Here is a 13,170-nt window from a genome sequence, read left to right on the forward strand (position 1 = left end):
CATTGGGCTGCGTGTCCTGGGATTCTGAAGAGAGGCACTATGGGTAAGAGTGGCACTACTTAAATCTTGTGGCTATTCTTTGCTATTTATTGGGAGATTATTATTTTTTCCGTTTGGCCTTTTAGCCATAAGGTTTTTCTATACTAATTTCTTAGTATTGGTCTTTTGTGACCTTACCTCCCATTTGTCACTTTGATTTAATACAAATTTTGGCCTCATTTAATATGTGACTTTTTTTGTAATTATTTGATGGTTATTATGATTTATGTGTAGCAGTTGCCGCTCTCCCACCTTTTTATACATTCATTCAGACCTGGTGTGACGTATCTTTTTGCTTACCCTTCCCTCGTATTATGTAATTAATCTTGTTTGTGACATTGTATTACATTTTCTAATAAAGTATTGTATCTTTATATACAAAACACATTTCAACATCATTGCAGCCCTGCCTTAAAAGGACCAGCTAACATCGTTTCAGTGATTGCTCCATTAACACAGGTGTGGGTGTTGATGAGGACAGGGCTGGAGATCAATCTGTCATGATTAAGTAAGAATGACACCACTGGACACTTTAAAAGGAGGCTGGTGCTTGGCATCATTGTTTCTCTTCTGTTAACCATGGTTATCACTCAAGAAACACGTGCAGTCATCATTGCACTGCACAAAAATGGCCTAACAGGGAAGAGTATCGCAGCTAGAAAGATTGCAACTCAGTCAACAATCTATCGCATCATCAAGAACTTCAAGGAGAGAGGTTCCCTTGTTGCCAAAAAGGCTCCAGGGTGCCCAAGAAAGACCAGCAAGCGCCAGGACCATCTCTTAAAAGTGTTTCAGCTGCGGGATCGGGCTATCAGCAGTGCAGAGCTTGCTCAGGAATGGCAGCAGGCAGGTGTGAGTGCATCTGCATGCACTGTGAGGCGGAGACTCTTGGAGCAAGGCCTAGTCTCAAGGAGGGCAGCAAAGAAGCCACTTCTCTCCAGAAAAAACATCATGGACAGACTGATATTCTGCAAGAGGTACAGGGAGTGGACTGCTGAGGACTGGGGTAAAGTCATTTTCTCTGATGAATCCCCTTTTCGATTCTTTGGGACATCTGGAAAACGGCTTATTCGGAGAAGACCAGGTGAGCACTACCACCAGTCATGTCTCATGCCAACTGTCAAGCATCCTGAAACCATTCATGTGTGGGGTTGCTTCTCAGCCAAGGGAATGGGCTCTCTCTCAGTCTTGCCTAAAAACACAGCCATGAATAAAGAATGGTACCAGAATGTCCTCCAAGAGCAACTTCTCCCAACCGTCCAAGAGCAGTTTGGCGATCAACAATGCCTTTTTCAACATGGAGCACCTTGCCATAAAGCAAAGGTGATAACTAAATGGCTCAGGGAACAAAACATAGAGATTTTGGGACCATGGCCTGGAAACTCCCCAGATCTTAATCCCATTGAGAACTTGTGGTCAATCATCAAGAGACGGGTGGACAAACAAAAGCCTTCAAATTCAGACAAAATAAAAGCATTGATTTTGCAAGAATGGACTGCTATCAGTCAGGATTTGATCCAGAAGTTGATTGAGAGCATGCCAGGGAGAATTGCTGAGGTCCTGAAGAAGAAGGGTCAACACTGCAAATATTGACTTACTGCATTAACTCATTCTAACTGTCAATATAACCTTTTGTTACTCATAATATGATTGCAATTATATTTCTGTATGTGATAAAAACATCTGACAAACACACATAAAAACCAGAGGGCAGCAGATCATGTGAAAATATAATATTTGTGTCATTCTCTAAACTTTTGGCCATGACTGTACACCTTGTTTTTTGGTCTTCTATTATCTATAGGTGTCCCGAGTGTCAGTTTTGGTCCTATCTCGTCCCAGTACACTTGACTCTGGGATTGGGAATATGTTTATATTATGGAGTCTGTTCTAATTTGTTTTTCCTCTTCAAGGTCATCTGACAGGAATCACCTGGAAAGCGCATTGGCTGATTTTTGAATGAATAAGAGGCGAGTTTAGAGGCTCTGAGAGCCGAGTCGTACTCATTCAAAATTTGAGCGCTGAGTTCGCCTAAATTTCAGAATTTCCATGTGAATAGCATGGGATGGAGTTCCTAATTTAGACTGCTGATCCTCTTATGCCTTAATACTTTCTTGCAGACTAGTAATCTTTTCCCTGTTCTCCTTTTTATGCCTGGAGGAAAGTTGCATAAGGCAACCCCTAATAACCGGCTTGTGAGCCTGCCAAAGGGTGAATGGATCTATGTCATTGTAAGGCTACTTTCACACATCCGGTGTGTGGGGTCCGGCGGCGTGCGGCGAAAAGCCGGGCCGCCGGATCCGGCCTGCAGCCGTGACACCGGATGTGTGTGCGGCGAGATGATACGGCTCGGACATTATTAAAGGAGCCGCAGGACAGAGGCAGCCAATGAGACAGCTGCTGAAAGGGAGGTGAGGGGAGGAGAGGATAGGAGAGGGGAGGGGAGGAGAGGGGAGGGGAGGAGAGGGGAGGGGGGTGGAGAGAGAGAGACATGGGGGGTTAACATTAGTGTCCAGGCAAGAGAATCTCTCTCTCTTGCTGGGCACTTGTGGGGTTAACCCCACAGAGAGATCTCTCTCTCTCACCCAGACACTGTGAGTGTTAACCCCACAAGTGCCCGGCGAGAGAGATCTCTCACAAGTGTCCGGGTGACAGAGAGAGATCTCTCTCTCGCCGGGCACTTGTGGGGTTAACATTCACAGAGTCCGGGCATGCGCTGTGGAAAAAGCCGGTCCGGCGCTGCAAAAAAACGTTACATGGAACGTTTTTTCCAGACGCCGGACAGGCTGTTTTTGCCGGATCAGGCAAAAACCGGATACGCCGCATAGGTATCCGGCGCGATGCGGCAATAATGAAACTGAATGGGGGAAAAACCTGATCCGGTGGCAACCGGCGCCGGATCCGGTTTTTACACTTTTCGCCGCATCGCGCCTGATGCTGAAAACCGGATGTGTGAAAGAGGCCTTAGAGTTTTCTTTGAAATAATTTAGTATGGAGTCCTCCAAAGATTTCCTGTATTTGGGGATTTTGAGTATAGTAAGGCTTGTTTTCCATAAAAATGCAGTATTAACTAAGGGCCCTATTGCAAATTTAGCAATCAGTGGAGTATGGCCAGAAAAGGATTTATTAAGAATTTCCACCTTTTTGAATTTGGGTAGGGAGAATAACCGGATTACTTACTGGTAATACTCTTTTGTAGAGTCCACAACAGCACCCACTGAGAGAGGGGATCCGCCCCTAGGAACAGGAAACCTGTTCAAGAGAGATAAATGGGGCGGTCCCCCTCGCTCCCTCAGTTTGGATTACAGAGAACAACGGAGGAACCGCCATACATAGTCAATTTGTTTAGACAATTCATCTATGTTATACATATATACCTCTATGTCTGCTATAGTTATCTACACCTTAAGTCTTAAGTCTAATCTCCACCACCAAGGAGAACCACTTGTGAAAATTTTACGGGCGGGAAGTGAGCGGGTGCTGTCGTGGACTCTATAAAAGAGTATTACCGGTAAGTAATCCGGTTTTTCCTCTTCGCCACGACAGCACCCACTGAGAGATTTCCAGAGATAATCACCTGGGAGGGCACACCGTGTTAAGGACAGATCTACCAAAAGTCAGATCCTCGGTAGAGGACAAATCTAGTATATAGTGACTATAAAAGGTAGACGGAGAAGACCAGGTTGCAGCCTTACATATTTGCTCAATTAGGACGTTCGCCCTCTCGGTCCAGGAGGATGACATGGCTATGGTAGAGTGCGCCTTAATACCCTGTGGAGGGTCTTCTCCTTTTGCCGAATATGCCATTGTGATCGCATCTCTGATCCATCTGGACAAAGTGCCTGTTGTAACTCTAGCCCCTTTCTTGTTACCCTGGAAGGAGACAAAAAGAGACCTACTCTGCCTCCAGGGACTGGTCCTATCTAAGTAGGCTAGCACAGCTCTTCTTACGTCTAAGGTGTGATATTTAACCTCGTCCTGTGTCGTTGGGTTCTCATAGAAAGAAGGTAGACAGATCTCCTGAGACCTATGAAACTTAGTTGCCCGTTTGGGAAGGTAGGACGGGTCAGTCTTCAATACTAGTCTGTCCCGTGATACTAACAGGAACGGGGGGTCTACTGACAGGGCGTGAAGATCACTTACTCTTCTAGCTGATACTAAGGCTACTAGCGTAGCAGTCTTTAATGAGAGGCATTTCATTGATGATAAACTTATAGGTTCAAACGAGGCCTGAGTGAAGGCATCCAAAACAAGACTAAGATTCCATGCTGGTAGCTGAGGAATATGCACTGGCTCTGACCGCTGACAAGCTGAAATAAACCGGGTCACCCACCTATTACCTGCCACGTTGTAGTTAAACAAGGCTCCTAGGGCCGATACATGGACCTTTAGAGTATTTAGAGCCTCAATTCTCGGCCTTTCTGAAGGAATTCTAGAATGGCCGTAATGGGCACTTCACTGGATAACCTTGCTGGGTGAAAGGCCAGAAATTTCCTCCACACCTTAGCGTATATTTTTGTTGTAGATTCCTTCCTACTTTGTAGAAGGGTACTAATCAGGTTTTTTGAGAAGCCTCTCTGCTTCTATAGTTCCCTTTCAAATTCCAGGCCGCTAGGCGCAGGGCTTTGACCTGTGGATGGTAGCAGGGCCCTGCGAGAGAAGGTCCTGATGTAGTGGCAGGATCCACGGGTCGGTTATTGACATGGCTCTCAGCCATGAAAACCATGGCATCTTGGGCCAAAACGGGGCTATCAAGATGACCCTCGCCTTTTCTTGTCTTATTTTCCTGACCACTGTTGGTAACAGAACCATTGGAGGGAAGACATAGGCTTGCTGGAATGTCCAAGATGCTTGGAGGGCATCTAGTATGTCTGGGCTGTCCGCTCTGTAGAGAGAAGCGAACTTTTTTACATGCCTGTTGGCTCTGGTCGCGAACAGGTCTATTTCCGGTATGCCCCATTTCGCCGCTATCATTTCGAAGATGTGCCAGCTGAGGACCCACTCTCCCTGTTATAGGGTTTGGCGGCTGAGATAATCTGCTCGAGAATTGTCCACTCCTCTTATGTGGAGTGCAGACAAGGAGTGAAGATGCACTTCGGCTATCTCTAAGATTTTTTCCACGATAGAAATCAATGGTCCTGACCGCGTACCTCCTTGCCGGTTTATATATGCCACAGCGGTGGTATTGCCTGACTGGATCCTGTCATGGGTTCCTCTTAACTGCGGGAGAAATTGAGATATAGCATAGTAAACTGCTGTTAGTTCCTTCATGTTAGAGGAGCTTTCTGCTTCATGCTCCAGCCATCGGCCCTGTACCATCTCGTCCTCCAGGTGGGCCCCCCACCCCGAGGGGCTAGCATCCGTGGTGAGTATCATAGAGGGAGTGATCCACCATTGAACTCCTTTTGATAAATTGGTAGGATCCAGTCACCAATCCAGGGAGTTAATAACTTCGGGCGATAGGGACATCTTCCCTTCCAACCGCCCCTGCAGTCTATCGGTCTCCTGTAAAATAGCCCACTGCAATTTTCTGGAGTGGAATTGGGCCCATTGCACCTCTGGAATGCATGATATTAGGGACCCTAGCAAGGACATACCCTGTTTCAATGATATTACGGGTTTTTCAGTAATGTTCCGTACTTTATTAACTATGGCTTGCGCTTTAGCATCTGGTAAAAAGCATTTCTGACTTACGGAATCTACTTGCAGGCCTAGGAACTTCTGACAGGTTACCGGTTTTAGCCTGGACTTCTCCCAGTTGATTAGCCAGCCTAATGTCTGTAGGGATAAGACAATATCAGCTATTCTTTTCTCACATTGGGAAACAGAATTCCCTACTATGAGCAGGTCGTCCAAGTAGGGGACCACTAGGGTGTCATTCAGCCTTATATATGACATCACCTCTAGCATCAATTTGGTAAACACTCGAAGAGCCATAGACAGTCCGAACGGCATCGCCGTAAACTGGAAATGTTGAATCCGACCCTTGAACCAGACTGCTACCCGCAGGAACTTCTGGTGCCCTTGGCATATGGGGAGATGGTAATAGGCATCCTTTAGATCCAAGACTGCCATATAGCACCTGGGGAACAAGAGTTTTATTGCTGAATTTATTGACTCCATTTTAAACCGCCTCAGCTTCAAGAATGTATTAAGCTTTTTTAAATTTATTATAGTCCTAAAAGAGCCGTCTGGTTTAGGGACTAAAAACAGGGGAGAATAAAAGCCCCTTCCCTTTTCGTCCTCTGGGACCTCTATCAGGACACGCTTAGTCAACAGTGCTGCAATCTCCATCTCCAGTGCTTCCTGCTGTGTTTGGGACTTCATAGAAGTCAATAGGAAGGAGTTCGGTGGATGCCGAACAAATCCTAGTTTTAGGCCCGATGAGATGATATCAATGGCCCAGGGGTTGGATGTAATTTTTCCCCATTGGTGGCTGAATTTCAGTAGCCTGCTACCTACTGGTGTACTGGTACTAGCGGAACCTGTCTCCTCTGAAGGGACGTTTCCCAAATAGGCTGCCCCTCTGTTTGGGATCCTTATTTCCCTATTTGTCCTGAGGTTTGAAATCTCTCTTTTTCCCAAACGGAGGCTTCCTGAAGGCCCTCCTGTTAAAGGGAATATACGGGTTAGGAAAACCTTTCTTTCTCTCCCCCGCTTTTGTTAGGATGTCATCCAGCTTCGTGCCAAATAGGTACTTACCCTGGCAGGGTATAGCACAAAGTTTAGTCTTTGTCTGCGTATCTCCTCTCCATCCTTTCAACCATAAGGCCCGCCGGCCTGAATTGGTTAACCCCGCTGCTCTAGCAGATAGTCGGAGAGAGTCCGCTGAAGAGTCGGACAGGAAAGCTGCTGCTCCTTTTAATCAAGGGAATAGAGGAAAGGTGCTCGCTTCTAGATACTCCGCTTTTAATTTTCCCTCCAGGTCATCCAGCCATACCAACATTGACCTTGATGTGCACGTGGCTGCTATTGCGGGTTTAAAAGCTGCCGTGCATGCCTCCCAGGATCGTTTAAGAAAGGTATCTGTTTTACGATCTAATGAGTCAGCCATTGACCCTGAATCCTCCACCGGCAGGGAGGATCTACGAGAGGTAGAGGCCACTGCCGCATCTACTTTGGGGGCTCTCGACCAAGATGTTAACTCTTTGTCATCAAATGGGTATTTGTGTTTTGAAGTTAAGGGGAGGAAGGTTCTCTGACCCTGTTTCTCCCATTCCCTCCTCACCAGTTCTTTTATAGCTGGAACTACTGGGAAGGCCCGGATCTTTTTCCCGGAAAAGCCGGCGAACATCATGTCCTGCGGTGTTTTAGGGTCCTTAGCCTCGGCCAGACCCATAGTATTTCGGACAGACTTAACCAGGTTATTAACACTGTCCGTAGGGAAACAAGTCTGTCAAGTCTGTTCCTCCTTCTCTGAGGAAAGGTATTCCTGGGATCTATCTGAGTCCAGTTCCCCAGTTTCTGACGGCGATCCTGACGCCGGTGAAGTTATTACTCTTGGTGAAACCATTCCTCTAATGGCGGAATGAACCCCCAGACTACTGGAGCTGCCCAAGGCCCGCAGCTCCTCTCTAATTATAGCACGGATATCCTCCTTTTTCCCTGAGGATTCTTCCTGTAATGTCTTTTCAATACAAGACTGTCATAATCTCTTAGGGTGGCCATCTGGGAGGGGCTGAGAACATAAGGCACACTCTCTATTTTTCGCCTTCTCCGTTCTTTTGGCCTAAAGGTATGGATCAAGGAAATGCCATTAGCTATAAGTCTGACTAAAAACACTCACCCGTGAATCTTGTCAGCAATTTACCGGCTGCAGGGTTTGCAACTCAGGCTGAGGCGAAGCGTGGGACGGCTTTTTCTCCTTCCGCTTTTTTTGCGTGGGCTCATTCTGCCTGGAATGCCCGCTGGACTCTCTTCTGGAGCTGCCACTTCTCCCGGTACTGCTGCTCCTTCTTGTAGTACCGCTCTTTCTACTGCCCTGTGGGGACTCATTTAGCTGGCTCAGTTGGAGCGAAACCGGGTCGTTTGTGGACGACATAGCTGCGCACCGCTGTAGTATTACCGGTGCTTTTTATGCAGTTCACCGGTGCCGCCCTCTCTTTCCCATCTCTTCCCCTTTTCCTTCTTGTTTTTCGGCCATTTTTTTTTCTTTCTTTTTTTCCCCTACTGCGCATGCGCGGCTCCTGCTCCCGCGATACTGCGCTTGCCTGCCTCCTCTGACCCGGGAAGCTGTTACAGAACTTCCAGGTCGCCTCAGCCTGGGAGCGCCGGTTACCTGTCCCACCGCTCGATCACTGCTCCCGGACATCTCCTGCTACCAGGTATTCCGCTCTTATCAGCGCTGCCCAGCACTGCAATCTGCGAGCTCAGGATGTCATTGTTTACCCGGCCTTGCTGTATCGGGGGGGGGGTTATCATCCCCGGTGCCTGCGCCCTGTAATGTGCACCTGTAATCTGCTCCTGTAATGCACTTCTACCCCTCTGTGAGGATGGGGGGGCCCCCATAAAGTGTGCATCGGTACTCCTCACCACGGCCTCACCTGCATTACCAGCCAGGGAGGACCTTCTCTCCACCCGACGCTGCTTCCAGTCCTGGGGCCCCCGCTGCTCATATCATGCATGCGGGCGGCTACCAGACCAGGCATCCTCTTCTGCGGGTTCCTTCCTAGGAACAGGAAACCAAACTGAGGGAGCGAGGGGGACCGCCCCATTTATCTCTCGGTAGGTTTCCTGTTCCTAGGGGCGGATCCCCTCTCTCAGTGGGTGCTGTCGTGGCGAAGAGGAAAATATTGGTTAGAAATAGGTCTATCCTAGATGAGGAGCCATGGACATCAGAGTAGCAGGTATATTCACGGGAGGATGAGTTTAGACATCTAAAGGTATCAAACAACTCATTCCTGAGCAACCATTTGCCCAAGGATGAGGCCGACATGAGTGCAGAGGAGGAGGAATCAATACGTTAATCAGGTACCATATTAAAGTCGCCCAATATCAACAGTTCACCCTGTTTGATCTTATTAATTTTTTTTAGGACCTTGTCAAAAAAGGGAAACTGTTTAGTATTTGGTGCATAATTGTTAGCAATAGTGAATGTTGTGCCATTAAGTTTGCATAGCAAAATGTGATATCTCCCCCTTGGATCAACTACTTCACTGATATGCTGAAATGGTATTTTGTTGCTGATGATGGTCATGACTCCAGCTTTCCTCTTGTCCCCGAGTGCTTTGAAAGTATGAGTGTATTGCTTGTGTTGAAATAGTGGGTGGTTATTTCTGATAAATTTCACCTCCTGAAGGCACGCAATGTCAGCCTGGTATAATTTTATTTCCTTCCACGTGACATGCCGTTTGTATGGGCTATTTAGACCTCTTACATTATATGACAACATATTAATTTCCATCTGTATCTGCCTTAGACTTAAACGAAGACCAAAGTTTAGAAGTGCTTATAGAATAGTAACCTAACAAGAACAAGACAAACAAGAAAAATACAATGTAAAGTTAGAACTATGGAGTTCTCCTGGGAGAAACCGGCCTAGGTTTCTCTCCTTAGTTTGGGGTAAAAAAAAATGTGGCGAAGGTCCTACGCGACCAGTCATTTCTCTTTTTGAAAATTGTTGTTATTTTAGAAGATAGAGGTTAAGTATTAGTAACCTCATGTATGAACTAAGATGAAAATCATCCATTGTCTTTATACTCTTTTTGAATAAATGTAAGAAAATCTTGTCCCTCTTTCGGGTTTTGTAGTAATACATTCTTCCCCTTGAACCATACAATTAATTTAGTAGGGAAACCCCACCTGTAGAATATTTCCAAATCGCTTAATTTAACGGTCACTTCTTTGAATGACCTCCTAGCTTCCATGGTGTTTCTGGAAAAGTCCGAGAACACCTTAATGTTTTCATAGGGAGCTGAAAAAACACCCTTATTTCGTATGAATTTCAATATTCCCTCCTTGGTTTCAAAGAAAAGGAGACGTAGGATAACGTGTCTGGGCCTATCCAAGGGGATACCCTTGGGGTGCAGAAGTCTGTGAATCCTATCAATAGTTAACTGGATATCTGAAAGAGAAGGAATCGCTTTTTTAAAGAGAGATTTGGCATATCCCGCGAGATCATCTTGAATTATGGTCTCCGGGATCCCTCTAAGCTTTAGATTGTTTTGACGACTCCTATCTTCAATGTCTGTCATCTTTTGTTTCATATACAAAACCTCCTCTTTCAGAGCCAAGTTCTGTTGCATGAGAATTTCTGTACTAGTCTTCACTTTCGTGATTCTGCTCTCATTCATTTCAAATCCGTTGGAGAATTTGTCACTCACTTCTTGGATAAGGTTCCTCTGTGTCTCAAAACCTAAAGTAACTGAGTCTTTGAGTGCCTTGCAAAAATTGGCTAGTACCCCCTCCGACACCTGTTTGTCAGAAGAGAGAAATGTCTCAATTGACTAAATCAAGTGGAGGTGTACTTATGGATGGGACCCCTGTGCAACCTTTTTTGGGAAGAGGTTGTCTTGAACTAGTGTTACTAGAGAGTTCATCTGAGGTGCTGAATGAGTCAATCGCAGATGTCTCTTTCCCATGATGTCCCCCTTTCAAAGTCTTCCTTTTATTTGGTTGTGACAAGTCCATCTCATTTAACCTATCATTCGTTTTATTAGAAAGAGTAGATTGCTGAGATAATTCATGAAAGTCAGAGATGGGGTGCACCTTACAAAGACTGGAAAACAAGTATTTGGAAGTCGTCTTGCTACACTTGTAAGGAGAGCTTTAAACTAGAACAACATGGGAAGGGAAGCAAAAGACCAGAAAAAGCCATACACCTGACAAATGCTATTGAGAACTCTGCTATTAGAAGTGGAAAGGAAGAACAAAGACAAAAGAATCTAATTAATAAAAATATTGGAGAAAGAGAAACCAATCACAAACTAAAATGTTTCTAACTAAAATGTTTCTATACTAATGCACAAAGCATGGGCAACAAACAAGGAGAATTGGAACTACTAACGCAGGAGAAGAAATATGATGTCATTGGAATCACTGAAACTTGGTGGGACAATACACATGATTGGAATACAAGACTAGAAGGATACAACTTATTTGCAAGAAACAGACTTGATAAACGAGGAGGAGGTGTCGCATTGTATGTTAGAAACGCGTATATCTGCACAGAGATTGAAGCTTCAGAGACTGGGAGTTCTGTGGAAACTGTTTGGGTAAGAATACAAGGACAGAACAATGGAAAGGACACCATTGTAGGCATTTACTACAGGCCGCCTGTGCAAGCTGAAGATATGGATGAACTCTTTATGCATCAAATGGCCAAGTTCTCCCAAAAATATGACATAGTTGTCATGGGAGATTTCAACTATCCAGACATTTGTTGGGAATCTCTCTCAGGAAAAACTAACAGGTCAAGGAAATTCTTATCCTCTCTGGCTGACAACTTTATCTTCCAAAAGGTAGGGGAGAAAACAAGGGGAACTGCTACCTTGGATCTAATCCTTATAAACAGGGAGGAAATGGTTGAGGAGGTAAAAGTGGCTGGGACCCTAGGAGGTAGCGACCATGCTATTTTAGAATTTTGGATAACTAGAGGCAGAAGACCTGTGAAGACTCAGACGTCAAGGTTAGATTTCAGAAAGGCAGATTTTAAGGGATTCAAAAAGAGAATTGGAGGGATCCAATGGCTGGATATCCTTAAAGACAAAAATGTCCAGGAAGGATGGGAAATCTTGAAAAATGAAATTCTCAAAGCACAATTGTTAACAATTCCGAAAAGAGGGAAGAATAGGAAGCATTTAAGGAAGCCAGGATGGATGAACACAGAACTTAAGCACATGCTAAAAAGGAAGAAAAAAATGTTTATAAATTGGAAAGAGGGAGGCATATCTAAAGAAGAATATAATGCTGTCTGCAGAACCTGCAGGGCACAAATCAGATTAGCTAAAGCTGACAATGAATTGAGGCTTGCAAGAGATGTCAAAAGCAATAATAAAGAATTTTGGGGATATGTCAAAAGTAAAAGAAAAGTCAAAGATGCTATAGGATTTTTACAGGATGAAAATGATGAAATGGTAAGACAGGATGTTGAGAAGGCCGAACTTTTAAATTCCTATTTTGCATCTGTTTTCTCTCAGAAAGGAAATGTGACATCAACTGTTCTTCACTGTCCTATTAAGGGAATAGAAGAATCCAGGATATCTATAAACAGAAAGATAGTGAGGAAACACTTAGCTAACCTAAATGAATTCAAGTCTCCAGGTCCAGATGAATTACACCCCAGAGTACTGAAGGAGATAGCAGAAGAAATTTTTGAACCCCTCTCCATAATCTTTGAAAATTCTTGGAAAACAGGAGAAGTCCCAGAAGACTGGAGAAGAGCAAATGTTGTTCCTATCTTCAAAAAGGGGAAGAAGGTGGACCCAGGCAACTATAGGCCGGTGAGTCTGACTTCTATACCAGGAAAGATCTTTGAACAAATTATTAAACAACATGTATGTCAGTACCTGGATAAGAATGAAGTGATTAAACAGAGTCAGCATGGGTTTGTAACTAGTAAGTCATGTCAGACTAACTTAATTTCCTTCTATGACGGAATCACTGATTGGGTGGATCAAGGAAATGCTGTAGATATAGTATATCTTGACTTCAGCAAAGCATTTGACAAAGTATCTCATACAATCCTTATTGAAAAAATGACTAAGTATGGAATGGACAAGGCAACTGTTAGGTGGATTCATAACTGGCTTAGTGATCGGACCCAAAGAGTGGTCGTAAATGGCTGCACATCCAGTTGGAAGAATGTCTCAAGTGGGGTACCACAGGGCTCTGTCCTGGGCCCTGTATTGTTCAACATCTTTATCAACGATTTAGATGAAGGAATTGAGGGTAAACTGACTAAATTTGCTGATGACACAAAGCTAGGAGGGATAGCTAATACTAGAGAAGAGAGAGAGAGGATTCAAAAAGATATAAATAAACTGGAGAAGTGGGCAGCAACTAACAGAATGGTTTTTAACAGGGAAAAATGCAAAGTACTACATCTGGGCAATAAAAATGAAAAAAGCATATACAGAATGGGAGGAATAGGCCTAAGCAACAGCACATGTGAAAAAGACTTGGGTATACTAA

The sequence above is a fragment of the Dendrobates tinctorius genome, unplaced genomic scaffold, assembly GCF_039654945.1.
Source record: "Dendrobates tinctorius isolate UK_male_01 unplaced genomic scaffold, ASM3965494v1 ptg000175l, whole genome shotgun sequence".
Lineage (NCBI taxonomy): Eukaryota > Metazoa > Chordata > Amphibia > Anura > Dendrobatidae > Dendrobates > Dendrobates tinctorius.